The 15,303-nt window shown below is 41.8% G+C and overlaps 1 long non-coding RNA gene across 3 annotated transcripts in view; it reads left to right on the top strand.

Moving 5' to 3' along the window:
• LOC138566008 (uncharacterized) overlaps positions 1-15,303 on the top strand; it is a 133,409-nt gene that overhangs the window by 53,556 nt on the left and 64,550 nt on the right. For 2 of the 3 annotated variants that reach the window (XR_011301779.1, XR_011301784.1), the window contains one exon: positions 1,822-1,860. This is a non-coding gene — a long non-coding RNA (uncharacterized lncRNA). The remainder of the gene's footprint in view (positions 1-1,821; positions 1,861-15,303) is intronic. The other variant, XR_011301788.1, reaches the window with a different exon arrangement.

Below are 15,303 nucleotides of genomic sequence, written 5' to 3'. Positions count from 1 at the left end.
AAGAAAGGAGATAAAGAGAGAGAGCCCAAGAAATGATGGACCAATAGCAATCCTGGATGCCAGCAGCATGGTCTTTGCAGCATTGATGCTTAGACGGGGATTATGTAGGTTTACCAGTGCAAATTGAGGGGTGAAATCAAGGGAGAACAGACGATCCTCAGGCATGGTGCGTACGGATCATGCAAGTGCACAGACGGTCACAGGAAGGGGAGATCCAAGTGCACCCGGTCGGAGGAGACTGGGGTAAGTGCAGAGAGAGTCACTTTCTTGGGTTAATTCTTAAGTGCAGTGAATGTGGGCGGCGTGTAGGGCCCTGAGTCAAGTGCAGAAGAGGATTGGTAGGGAGTGCCACAGACTTGTGAAACTCTGAGATACACCTGCCAGCCAGACAGCAGCTGTATGGAAGAGGAGGGAGAGAGGGAAAGAGCACGGAGCTAGGTTAGCAGGGTAGAGGGAGAAAGAAGGAAGAGGAGAAGAGGAAGGTCTTGAGGTGTTATGGCCAGCATCCTGTATTTTTTGGTCGATGATATTATCCAGAAAGATATCTTACCCCCTACTTGGAACCTTTCTTATGTCATTCCTATCTATAAGAAAGGAGAGTGTGAGCCCAAGAAATGATTGACCAATAGGAATCCTGGACTCCTGTAGCACAGTCTTTGCAGCATTGTTGCTTAGAGAGATGGATTCCTGAGTAGAGAAATTGGGCTCATTCTATAGTTCCAAGTGGGCTTTCAAAAATCATACACATATACTTTTATAAGTTTCTCAACCATGGATGGCTGAAAATGTGCTTTGCTGAAATGGGGATAAGACTGAACTACTATTGTTAGCCCCACTGACTCTCCCATCAAACTTGATGACCAGTATATATCCTTCACCATCGACAATACCACCATCCCCATCCCCAATTAGTCAAAACACAGGGATTCTATTTAGATTCAAACCTAACTATGTCTAGACAAGAGAGCGCAATCGCTGCTTCGGCAGCCTACTACTCCAAACTCCTCAACGCCACCAGACCGTTGCTCTCCACCACAAATTGCCTGTCAATTTGTAGAGCCTAAATAGGCTCAAGGTTGGACTATTGCAATGTCATCTACATGGACATCTCAACTAAAAAATGTGGACAAACCCCAAACCATTCAAAATAACGCCTTTTGTGCAGCTGTGGGCATCCACAAAAGAGAACACACCTCAGTAGCCAGACAGCAAGCACCCTGGCTGCCTGTCCGCCAGTGCATTCTTTTCAAAACGCTTGCTCTCCCGCGCACATGCACAAATGCATCCATCACACAGCACCCCCTACCTATCTGACAGAGTCATCATTCCTCACGCCTTCAGACCAACAAGAACACCATACGCCAATCTATTGCCTGTTACCAGAGTTAAACATGCCATAGTGGGAGAGGCGAGCATACCCTTCATTGCCTCCAGGCACTGGAAGCAATCAGAACAAGACAGTTTGCCTAAAAAGTCACACACACCGCTTTAAGGCCTCTTCCCAGCTACCACTACATGTCTAATATCAAACAACTGTATTCTATTGACAATGAAGCATGATATGCAGCTCAACCTGTAACCGTGTGCTGCACTATCACATGCGTAACCAATCCGTCTTATGTAGGCTCAGGTATGGGCCAATGTAAGCCAGGCACCTACCAAGTAATACAACCAAGCCATGTTCTCCTGTGAGCAAATGTAACATATCCACCTATCGATGTACTGTAACTAAGCCATTATCCTGTAACAGTGCAATACGAGCAAGACTATATACAATGCAAACAGAGAATGGCTCAACTTTTTCTTTCAATCCTCTTCTAGCAGGCAACTATGGAGGCAGCTCTGGATCCCAACCTTCAGGTAAGTGTCCATTGTCTTTATTCTGTGTACTGATTTGGAATGTGGAGTAAATGAGGTGAGCTGAATGATCTTGGTGGTCTATTTCTGAATAGGTTTTAACTGGAGTGTTTTGCCTTTAGTGGTGAGGGGAGCTAAGTATAAACCGCAACAGTGATACATTTGAAAGAGTAGTAAGGCTCTGAACACCTATTAAGGAAGGTCAGAATAACGTGTAGTATTTGGAAGCATTTGGAAATGGTGAAACCATTTGTTGTGATGTCTTTAATCTGAAGGCTGAAAGTGAGCAAGCCATAGCATATGTGGCTGTTATAACACATCATACTTAAATCTGGTATCTACGTGCCGGGCGATTCCCAAAGTGGCAGGCCACTAGCTAACTGCTGGGGCACAGGAGTCCCCAGACTGGGGTACATCTTAACTGTAATGTCCCTTTAACAACGTTTTTTCGTCCATTGAATATGTTTTCATAAGGGAAATAGTTTCATAATATTACATCACTGTATATAAGTTATTAATAGTTCCTCTTTTAACATATATGAAAGAACTATAAACCTTTAAAAAACATATTGTTTGCAACACATACTTATGTGAGTCGTTATCAGCAGCGCATACTGCAATAGACAAATCAAAATAGACATTTGTCAAATGCCAGGCCCTCTGCCCATGGCAGAAAAGTTATATCACTATTTTTTGTACTTAGTTTGGACAATTTCAAAAAAGTAAAACACTGGACAGATTTCCAAAAACATCCTTTCAGGTCCTTGCTGAAGCTCCTTGTGCTGCAATTCCATCCAGCCCTCCGGCTGCAGCCGCAAGCAGATTTTCTTTCCCCATTTAAACCTACAGCTTTGGCCATGCCGCCTGCCCTGTTAAGTAAATCAGAGTAGCCATTCAACCGTGACGAGGGCCAGTCCCATTGTCCATGCACCAAACTTATATGACTATTTTTCGTGCTTAGGTTTCGACTCTTTCAAAAAAATATAACACAGGCCAATTTGCAAAAGCATCCATTCAGGTCCTTGCTGACACTCCTTGCGCAAGTTTGCTGCAATCCTGTCCAGCGCTCCAGGCTGCAGCCTTAAGCAGAAATGTTTTCCCCATTTCAACCTAGAGCTTAGGCAATGCCGCATGCCCCATTAAGTAACTCAGAGTAGACATGCGCCCTTGCTGAGGGCCAGGTCCATTGTCCATGCACCAACCATATATCGTGCTTACATTTGTACACTTTGGAAAAATAAAACACAAAATAGATTTACAAAATCATGCTTTCAGGTCCTTGCTGATGTCCCTGACGCAGGTTTGTTTTAATTCAGTACAGCACTTAAAGCTGTAGCCGCAAGCAGAATAATTCTTCCATTCAAACCTAGGGTTCGGTCATGTTGCATGCCCCAATAATCAAATCAGAGTTCATGATTATCAAGTAATTGCAGGGTGGTAGAATGGGTAGATCACTGCGATTCATCTAGCACTTTAGAAAGATTACCCTGCTGCAGGCGATGGGGTTCGTTGTGAATGTGCCTTTCCTTCTTCAAGTGTTAGGTTCTGAATAGGAGAGTGAGTCCTGTTCACCTCAGCACTCAGTTATTCAATATGTAACTGTTGTCATAATGAAGCAGTCTTCAAAACCAATATTCATGCTATATTTTTTGTTAGAAGTCAGCCGACACATGATTCAGCGATTCAGCCCGTTATTAACAGGCTTGTTGTTAGCATCATCCCCATTCCCATTGAGCCCTATGGTGGCTTCAATGGGAATGGGGATGTACCGGGTCCGGGTTCCTTGAATGAGGAATTACCGGGCCCTCCAAGGTCAGAATGGCCCAGTAATTCCTCATTCAAGGACCCCGGACCCGTTACCCGATATGGGGGTAGCCATGCCGCTAAAAGTGCCATGGTTACCTCCATCCTCGTAATGAGGCCCATACCCACTTCAACACCATTTTTTGTCCCTAGCGGTCATGGTCAGTAGCCAGATTGTCCACATCATGCCATAACCCAGACAATCTGACTACTGCCCACAGCCACAGGCTATACCTCAGTCACCAAATGTATATGACTATTTTTTGTAATTACATTATGACACTTGCCAAAAAATAAAACACAGGCACATTTTCAAAACCATGTTTTAATGTCCTTGCCAATGCTCCTCACGAGTTTGCTTCAAATCAGCCCATGTTTTATTTTTTTTAAAGTATCAAAATGTATGTACATACAATAGTCATATAACTTAGCCCCCACTTGACAAAATCCATTCAGTCTTTACACAAACATTGAAGGTTGGGTCTATAATCTTTCTCAAAACTTTTGTCCTTATTCGGCAATTAGCAACAAAGTTATAAGCCATCTAAAAATGTTGAGACCCCCCTCTAATTTCGCCCCCTCTCGAGAAAATCCCACCAAACTTTGCAAAACTATTTAGGATTAGTTCTAGTTCTAGTTACATGCAGTTTCATTGAGTGGCGCAAAAGTTATAAGCCATCCAAAAACTGCTTTTCCCCAATCCTGTAATGCAGAAATAGGTACAGATGTACTAAGACATCTGAAGTGTCCGCTAAGTGCACAAAACTGCCCCAGGACATCTGGAGTGTTTGCAGACTTTCGGGGGGGGTGAAACAACCTATTTTTTGGTGTCTTACGGCCATATTCAATCCAATTCCTCGTCCCCCCACATCCCCACAGATTGATTGTTGAGTTTGACAAGTGCAATGATGCTTTTTTTTGTGTTATCACTGCTCTGTCCGCGGACTGAAAGAAAATGCGCAAATCCAAGATGGCGGACGTTTCAGGAAAACTGACACATTTCACGTTTTCTCACCACCCAATCAACGGCCGCTTCCCCAATGTCAGCTGACCATGCAAAAGTTAGCAAATTTTTCTAGCCAATCAGAGGCCAGTCCGCAGACGGAGCAGGGAAGTGAGTCGGCAGAGCAGACATAGATGTCACTAATTTGTTTGCATTACAATTTGGTTGTTTAAAAAAAAAAACTACTAGACGGATTTACACCAAATTGACAAAAGCACGCTTTCGGGACCAAGCCACCATTCCTGCCGCAAATTTGTGAAAATCCATCCAGCGGTTTGGAATATAGATGTTTTTACCCGTCCAGCGGATTGGGCTATAGGCGCGACAGAAATGTTTTCCCAGAAAGTCTATGGGAAAAAAGAACTGTTGGGACCTCCCTATAACTTTGACCCCCCACACCCCCCCTTGACCAAACCTCACCAAATTTTGCAAAGTATGGTGAGGATTCGTCCAAGGGAACGAAAGTTATAAGCCACCCAAACCGTGCTCTTCCCATGGGTTTAGCAACTTAACCATGGCTACATGGGCGCTACCACAGGCCACGTAATATATATATGGGTCTATCCCAGCCGCACACTTGTTATTCACCTTGGGGAATGTTTTCTGTACTGAGCTTGTTTGTGGTCTTGACAAAGCGCATTAATGAGTGCAGCTGTACAAAACTTTACGCACAGCAAGTTGCATGATGAATGGTAAAGTTGGTTAGGATCATCCAGACCTCCGGATACACGCCATATCTGTCTGAGTGGCTCTCCAAAAATCAGGCAAAAACTTCCAAGAAAAAAAAAAACAGGGGGTAAGAGGTAGACCGGTGTTGTGCTGCCGCTTGCAATACTGCACCAGTGTGATTCTGCCAGAGGCATCAGCAGCATTCCACAAAGACGGCACATCACTTCTTTCACCATCATTTGTTACTCATCCACCTTAAATGTCCCAGGTTAGTGATTCAATACGTTGAGGCTTTTCGACTCATAAAGATGCTTCTGGATAATCCGAGAAACACAGGAAGCTTCCATGGCATTTACAACATCCGAACATTATATGACTTCCATTTCTCTCTTTTGCTATGTGAGAGTGGGTGTATTATTTGGACCTTGTATGTTTTTTTGAAATTGTTGATAAAATGCCTGATGATTTGTGGTACGATTGGGGTGGACACTTACCATGGTGTTAGTGGATTAGTGGGGAAGTATTGTACTAGATGAACTCTGTTCTATGTACATTTAAATGCAGCAGAGTACATGTGCCAGTCTTTGCTTGACACTATCTTAAATATTGTGTACCATATCCTTCTATGGGTTTTCTGTGCTTTCTGGATGTGTTTTGATGTATATATGTTTTTGCATATTACTCAACAGTGATGATTTTGTGTTGGCAATGTATGCAAGGCTCCAGTTGTCTAGGTCTTATGTGTCTTTGTTTGTGCACTGGTTATGGGAACGCACTTGTAGTAATATATCTTGTGGTTGCTGCGGTTGGCGCACACAGTCTATGACACCATCGTTATGGATGGGCGGTTTGGTGGTATATGTATACTTCTCTCAAGTGATCTAGCAATCTTATGCTGGCTTGTGTAATGTGAAAAGTTGTCTCTGTGCTATTGTGTAGGGCTAATGTGGAGTGAAACACACTTTCCTTTCTATTCCATTCAATCGTTTCCACACTATAATCATCGTGTCACTGAGCACGGTCAAGACGTTATTGTTTTATTTATACAGTCGCTTATTTTGAGTGGCTGTTGATGGACAAATGTTTGATTGCAGTAGGTGAGATTGTCTGAGACTATATCCTCAGCAGCGTCTGCACTACATTATTAGAGTGATGGGTTTTCTTGGGTATTGTTGGGGCTCTCTGAGGTTCCAGTTTGGGGGAGATTATTACTCATTGTTCATGACTTGTGCTGCTGCACTAACTAGATGTATAGTTTATATATTTTTTTAAAAAATGGGCACAGCTTTCTGAAGGGTGGTCATGAATAGGTCCATATTGTAACTCATAGTGAGCCCATTCGTTATTGGGCTCTTTTTGTTCAATTTACTTGTATGTTTGTGTCTTTTGTTTTGTTGTTTGTTTGTTTAGCAGGATTTGTGTTGTTTTTTTGCTCCGATTCGATTTTCCATAGCTCATTGCCCTTTGTTCATCATTTTGATCTAATGCACTTTATTGAGGTCACATGAACAGTGACGCTGATAATTTTTGAATCAGAGGGAACTAAGGTGTGGGTATATTAACTGTAGGTACTTGGAATAATAAAAGTATGAGGTGTCTTTCTAAAAGGAAAAAAATTCTATCCAGAATATGGAGGGAAATGATTGATGTGGTTCTACTTCAAGAGACGCACTTTGAGGATGGCACTGGGAACCTCCTTACTAATTCTAGATATACGAAAGTGTGGCTAAATGGTTACTCTACTAATTCACAGGGAGTTGGGATTTTGGTCAGAAGGGGGTTGGGTTTAAGAGTTGATAAAATAGTTAAGGATGATGCAGGTCGGGCCATTTTAGTTGACTGTTTACAGTCGGCTCAGTTTACGGCCCATGTGCAGCGGGGTCTCTCTTTTTTGATATTGTAACTAAACTTTTAGCTGACATGAGGGAGAAGTAATCATTTTAGGTGGAGATTTCAATTGTGTTATGGACTTCAAAATGGATAGATCCTCGGTGTGCTCTTTAACTGGCCACAGATCTAGTAGAGAATGTTGTGATTTTGTGGATGCCTTTGATTTAATTGACTCTTGGAGAGTTTTGCATCCAAAGACAGTGGAATTTTCATTTTACTCTCCGGTTCATGATTCCTTTTCAAGGATTGACTATTTACTCATATGAGACGATAATTGAAGCTAGAATGTGTGAGCGAGATCTTTCGGATAATTCTCTGGTTTTGGTTTGATTGTGTCTTGCTCCGCACTCTCCGGATTCTGCTAGGTGGAGGCTAAAATCATTTATTCTGAAGGAGGAAAAAGCATTACAGTCACTTTCTGGTTTTGTGTCTGGATATTTTGATGTTAATAAGGGTTCAGCGGATAGTTTAATAGTATAGGGTGCATTCAAGGCCTCAGCTAGGGGTGAATTGATGAATTGGACATCTAGAGTGAGGAAAGAAGGGGAGGCAAACATGAGAAATCTTGAGCTAGATCTGGGTAAATCGCAATCAGCGTATGCACCTACTGGATCAGTGAATGATCGTTTAAAGATGGATAGGTTATATGAGCAATTACGTCTGGAGTCTGAGATTCAAGCAGAATGTGGGACTTTTTATTCTAAACACCGCTTCTGGGAGAGAGGGGATTCTGGGGGTAACTGTTAGGTTCATGTCCATGTATTCTACCACACGTATCACACTTGAATCAGTTCAGGTATTTTCTCAGGTTTATTTCATAATGGAGAGTTCCCTTGCAGCCACGGCGGCTCCGATGTCGTTCTCTCGCTGTAGCTCGAATAACGAGCCACACAGACAACGTCATCTGGAACCCGAGCCGCAGGGGTTCTACATGGTGATGCAATCACCCAGTTACTACATAACATCTCTCCCCCTTATAATAACACAAGTAACTAACCATTCCTAGATAACGAAAAAAACAGAGAAAAAAAAACAACAAAACTATTAACCAGAAACTCAAAACATTGGGCTACTCCATCAGGTAAAAAGGATACACATCTTCTCTACTTTCCGGGGTACACGCTGTCCTCTTGTAACAGTTTATTAATAATACATAAAATCTTTTTTAAAATATGGTGTTCTGCTCCTGGTTTTTGCCAAGCATGTATAGTCCTTCCTCACTTCTGTAACATTGGCGTGTTTGTTTGTCGATTCTTCTTCACTTTTGTTGACATCACGCCACCCCACTCTTTTAACATTGTCTAGAGCTCGCTTCATCTCTCCATTTTAACTACATCATCGCATGACCACCGATTTCCATCTTCCAATATTACAGACTTCCCAGAACAACTCACTACCATCTGTGGGTCACGATACTTGGATTCTCCCTTCACAACTTTTCTGGGTTCTTTCACTCTCACCCAATCACCTTCCTTTACCAAATTTTCCTTCACACTCTTCTGTCTGTCATAATATTTCTTATACTTTGCTTGTTTGACTTTTACTCTCTCCACCACAGCTTCCATGTCCACAACTCTGTTGTTTCTTCCTGTTAACCAAGCTGGTCTCAGTCTGTTGGTAGCCACTCTTCCCCTCATCATAGTGAATGGTTCTACTTCTGTTGTGGAATGTGGCGTGACTTTATATGTGAGCAATGCTTCTTTAAGAGTCTCTCTCCAGGGAATGTTGTTTGCAACAGCTAATTGAATCGTGTCCTTGATAAATCTATTCATTCTCTCAACCAAACCATTAGCTATAGGGTGGTATAAAGAAGTAGTTCTATGTCTAATTGCTCTTTCCTTGAGAAAATCTTGTACATCATTTGCCAGGAATTGTGCCCCATTATCTGACACCAACTCCTGAGGCTCTCCTTCCCTGTCAAATATTTCTTCCAGAAATCTCTTGACTTTTATTGCCGACATAGACTCTTCTACAATGCCACATTCAACCCACTTGGAGGTGTAGTCAACCAACACTATGATGTAGATCTTATGTGGCTCCAATATCTCAAATGGTCCTGAAATATCGATGGCTAACTTTGTCCATACCGACACTGGTATTTCTATGGGTTGCAAAGGTGTGGCTCTGGCAACTTTTCCTTTATCGCTCACCGCACATGCGGAGCATTCCTTCACCATGTTTTCTAACTCATTCCACATCCTGGGCCACCAATATACCTCTCTTACTCTTCTTTTAGTGAGATTTCTCCCTATATGTCCTTCATGTGCTATTTGCATGATCCTCTCTCTCAAACTCGTGGGCGGCACAATGCGATCACCCCGATATATGCAGGCTTCATTGCATGACATTTCCTCCTTCTTATCTTCCCATGGCACTAACCGTTCAGGCACCTCCTTCCAGCCACTCGCTATTGCTAGCCTCAATTGTTCCTGTTCCTCATCTGCCTTGACAGCTTCCATCCAATCCTCCTTAGTGAAACCAGGATGTATTTGTGCAATGACACTGTCCATTTCTACTTCATTTTTATCATTACTTTCATCACTTGATGAGTATGGCAAACGGGACAGGCAATCTGCAACCACATTACTCCTGCCTGGAGTATATTTAATAGAACAATTGTACTGCATTATGATGAGAATCCACCTTCTTATGCGGGGAGATGTTAAATGTGGATTTCTTGGATTCAGGATATGAATCAACGGCTTATGGTCAGTCCTAACCTCGATGGGGATACCCCATATCAGCCCCTTAAGATGTTCTAAAATCCACATTACAGCCAGAGCTTCTTTTTCTATAGTAGAATAATTTTTCTCAGCATCTTTGAGTGTCCTAGAAGCAAAGGCAATAGGAACCATTTCTTCATTTTGAACTTGTTCAAGTACACCTCCCAGGCCTGAATTACTCGCGTCTACAGATATAACAGTTTTGGCACTAAAATCAAACATTTTCAGGGCAGGTGCTCTGTTAATCAGTTCTTTGATTTTTCCTAATTCTTTCGCACACTCCACAGACCATCCAAACTTCACATTCTTCTTCATCAGGTTTCTCATATGTATCGTTTTGTCTGTATAGTGATCAATGAACTTCGCATAATACTCTGTAAGGCCCAACAAACTCCTCAATTGATCTTTGTTGGACGGCTCAGGAATTTTCAGTATGGTATCCACCAAAGCTTCTTTAGGTTTAATTCCATCCACATCAATACAATGGCCCAAATAAGTCACTTCATTTTTTTTTACTTTGCATTTCTCAATCTTCAATGTAAGACCTCTCTGTTGTAGTATTTGCAGAACTCCAAGAAGTTTAGCATCATGATCCTCTTCGGTCATGGCTGATATTAAAATGTCATCTTGAAAATAGTACACCCCAGGTAACCCTTCAAATAGATGATGCATTAATCTCTGAAAAACAGCAGCTGCCGACGCTAGGCCAAATGGCATTCTTTTAAAACGAAACGCCCCTAATGGTGTTATAAAGGACGTGAGATGTCTGGAGTTCTCATCTAGTTCAACCTGATGGTATGCGGATGATAAATCAAGTGTGGAAAAATATTTGGCTGGCTCCATAGTGGTGAGCATTTCTCCAATATTTGGCAGGGGATGTCGATCTACCCATATATTGTTGTTCAGATCTCTTAAATCAACACACATCCTAATGTCTCCCCCTTGTTTCCTTACGATCACAATGGGCGACAACCACTCTGAGCTTTCTATCGGTTCAATGATATCTTGAGAACACAATTTTTCTAATTCTCTCCTCAAAGAATCCCGTGTTCCAACTGGTATATTCCTCACTTTATGTACTACCGGTTTTGCTCCTCTTTTCAAAACAATGCGATGTTTAAATCCTTTGAGAATCCCAATCTTCTCATTGAATACCTCTGGAAATCTCTGAACCAAACCATCGGGGGAATTACAGCATTTATCCAAAACACTCAATATAGGCTTAATTTCTCCCGGGTGAATCCTAATCTTTAGTGCCGCTTGTTCCCACCAACCAACTATTGCAAAGCCCTTTAGTGCCACATATAACTTGCAATAAGTATGTCTCCCTTCAAAGGATAACTGTACCCAAACATAGCCAACAATGTCAATAGGGGATTTGCCATACCCTGTCGCCTTGACACTCGTCATATGTAGATCTCCCATCTTCTTATTCAAAATTCCCTCAAACGTGTCTTTGTCAATTATGGTATACGGAGATCCTGTATCGACCATAATTTGTATGGTCACTCCATCCACATTCATTGGTACCCACGGGCCTGCAACCCTTCCACTGGATGAAAGAGCCAAAATTTGCATCGCTTCGCTAAATTCATCAGAAATTGCAGCTACTCCATCTTGTTGCTGATCCTCCTCCACTGTTCTCACTCCAGATGTAATTTTCCTACTATTGAATCTTTGACCTCTATAATTACCTCCACGCATGAAATATCTTCCCCTTGCTCTGATGCTTCTGCACATCTTTCCATAGTGTCCCACTTGACCACACTTAAAACATTCTGCACCCACAGCTGGACAGTCTTTTCCTGGATCCACATGCTTAAACCATCCACACTTATCACAATTTGCTTGGTATCTTGAAAAGTTACCTCTGTTTTGCCATGAGCCCGTACCCTTATCCAATCTCACCATCTTCTTTACCATAGCAATCAATGACTCTTCATTTTCCTCTGAGCTCTCAGACTGCACAGTTTGAACCGTACACTTGTCAAATGTCTCTTGTTTATTTTGCACTTCACGCATGCATTTATCCCCAAGTTCAATGGATCTTGCTATCTCCAATGTTTGCTCCAGCGTCGGGTTTTTCGCCTGCCAAAGTCTCTGTTGTATCTTTGGATCAGCCACATGCAGAACTATCTGATCTCGTAGATACTCATTAGCTATACCAGAAAAATCACATGTCGCAATGAGACCTCTCAATGCCGCCACATACACATCAATCGACTCATTTTTAAGTTGTTTCCTGGTAAAAAATCGATATCTTTCTAGAACAACATTAGTCTTATTTCCAAAATGTCTGCTTAATTTAGTTAATGCCACCTCATACTTCCTGGAACTGGTCGTAGCATCACTTGAACTACCACCAGAGTCAGCATCCCCAGGTAATGTCCTGAAAATCCTCAATGCTTCTGTACCTATGCAATTCAACAGTGTAGCTTCCTTCAAGTCATCACTGAACTTTGCACCACCTATAGCTCTCATATAGACTTGAAAATTGTCCAACCATTGTTCCCAGGACAATACGGGATTTCCTGGATGAGATAAAAACTTTTCTGGAGCCGGTATACTCTGCATTGTCTCTTGTGTTTATTTATATATATATATTTTTTTTTTTATTCTAGCTCTCTTGTGTCTGTTCTCTCCCTTATCCCTATTGCCACTGTTCATTTTGTTCACTCAGCTGACTTGTGTTATACTTCTGCAGTTTTCACTTTATGTTCACTTAAATTGTTTCAGTTTTGGGCTTATAAATTTCTCGTGCATAACGCTTTGCTGCTAATGTAACAGTGTTGCCAGTTTCACAGAGTCGGATGCTTCAACAGCGCTCCTTTAGTAATGTTTAAGATCGCTGTTCGTAATACGCAACACACATACTGTAAACAATCGTGTTTTTTTTTTTTTTTAAACAAAATGGTGGCACGCAAAGCACGTTATTTCGGGTGCTTTACTCTAAGAGCGTGACACACGTCATCACGTTGCACTTTGTGGCCGCTCCTCTCTCTGTTGTGGCACCGCGCGCCGTCTTCAAATAATGCAGTAGTCTTTAGCGGTACCTCGCGCCCACTTCAAAACATACGGCAAGTCAGCATCCGTTTTTTTTTTTTTTTTAAAGTTCCTTGAAATCTAAATTCATCGCAGATAGTTGTACGGCAATTATACATGTGGCTACCGTACCTCACTTTACTTCCTCAACGATGATTCACTCCGTCGTTCCATTGTCTTCTTTTATGGGAACTCTCCCCAACACGGAACAACCATCCCATCCTGGTCGCCACTTGTTAGGTTCATGTCCATGTATTCTACCACACGTATCACACTTGAATCAGTTCAGGTATTTTCTCAGGTTTATTTCATAATGGAGAGTTCCCTTGCAGCCACGGCGGCTCCGATGTCGTTCTCTCGCTGTAGCTCGAATAACGAGCCACACAGACAACGTCATCTGGAACCCGAGCCGCAGGGGTTCTACATGGTGATGCAATCACCCAGTTACTACATAACAGTAACTTGCTTTAGAATAGGTTGAAAGGTTTGTGTGAGAGATCATTTGTCCAGAAAATAAAAGATGAGTCTGATAGGATTATTGTAAAAAGGATAGAAATTGGTGAATGTTTCCGCACTTATTATGTATCTTTATAATCTGAAGACCATGTGCAGTGTTCTGGTAGAGTTCTTTGATAAGATTGAAGTTCCTTGTCTGTCTGATGAGGCCAGAGACTTTCTGGATGCTCCTATTCTGGTGGAGGAGGTGATAGAGACTATTAAAAAACTGAAGTCCAGTAAGTCGCCTGGCCCAGATGGATTACCGACGGACTTTTACCTTACTTTTACTGAACAGTTAACTCCGGAATTATGTGAACTCTATAATCGGTTTCTTATGGAGTGTGTCTTATGTCCTTCAATGAGGGCGTCAGTGATTACGGTGATCCCCAAAGAAGGGAAAGAGGCATCGAATTGTTGTAATTATCTCCCCATTTGGCTTTTGAATGTGGATGCTAAATCATTTACGAACATTTTAACTTCAAGTTTGGATAAATATATGGGTACTTTAATTGGGTTCAAGCGGGTTTTATGAAACAACGTCATGGATATGATAATATTAGGACCATCTTGGATATTTTGAATTTGTCATCCTCAGGACCGGATGATTTAATTTTCATATTTCTTGACGCCGAGAAGGCATTTGATAATATGACTTGGGCTTTTTTAAATTTTACTTTGGTTAAGATGGGTTTTGGACCCTTATTTATAAATGTTGTTTGGGCATTACAGTCGGGTATCATTGTCAGGGTCTAGGTGAATGGGGTGATTTCATATTCTTTTACATTATTTAAAGGCACACGTCAAGGATGTCCACTATCGCCTTAACTTTTTAATATGGCTCTTGAACCATTTTTATTATATATTCGGCAGTCGGGTTGTCTATCCGGTTTTACAATTGGTGAAGTTGAGGTTAAGGTTTTAGCGTATGCTGATGATATAGTGATTGTTCTTAGTAATCCTGATGAAGGGGGTAGCATCTTGAAGAATATGATTTCTGAGTTTGGTAGTCTCTCAGGTTATAAAATAAATTGGGAGAAGACAGTTGTGTTTCCAGCTTGAGACACTCAGGTGTGTAGACGATTATTAGATTGGAACTGTAAATGGGAAAATTGTCGGGTGAAATATTTAGCTGTATTTTTATCTAGGGATGTGAAAGGTATGGCCGAATTCAATATAGATAACGTTCTGGAAACCTTGAGGACCATGCTCCGTAGGCGGAGTAGACTCTCGTTATCCATCTGGGCCAAGGTTAATGCTATCAAAATGGTGCTCTTACCTAAGGTTCTGTACATTATTCAATCGCTACCTTTAAGGTTTACGAAAAAAGGTCTGGGCTGTGTAGATCGAGTCTTTCAGGAGTTCTTATGGGGCGTTTCGAAGAAACCAAAGATCCTATTTCTCGTTGAATGAATCAGAAATTCCAGTTTTGGCTCAGATAGAGGAGTTTATGATGAGACCCTTCCAAATTGAATCTCTGTACTCGCTTGGTAAGTTACCTAAATCAGTCAGTACATTGCAAACTGTCCTTGCTTCCAAAGATGCAGTTACATCATTGATTGTAAGTGGGGGGCAGGGACTTCATTTCTATGGGGAGGCCTCCATTTGGCAGAATCTGGGGTTGCAGATCAATAATAAGATGTTTTGCTGGAGGAGTTGGATGAACAAGGGTATATTGCTTATTAGGGACGTGTGGGGGGATGAGGGTATGACATCTTTTGCGTCTCTGAAGCAGAAGTTTATCCTACATAATAGGGAGATGAGAAGATACAGATTGTTGAGAGATTTGATTTCTGAGAGATTATTAACCCTTAGTGATCC

This window comes from Ambystoma mexicanum, chromosome 1p (assembly GCF_040938575.1).
Source record: "Ambystoma mexicanum isolate Mex_15411 chromosome 1p, UKY_AmexF1_1, whole genome shotgun sequence".
NCBI lineage: Eukaryota > Metazoa > Chordata > Amphibia > Caudata > Ambystomatidae > Ambystoma > Ambystoma mexicanum.
Note: the sequence above shows the minus strand (reverse complement) of the source record. Positions and strands in the feature narration are given on the sequence as shown.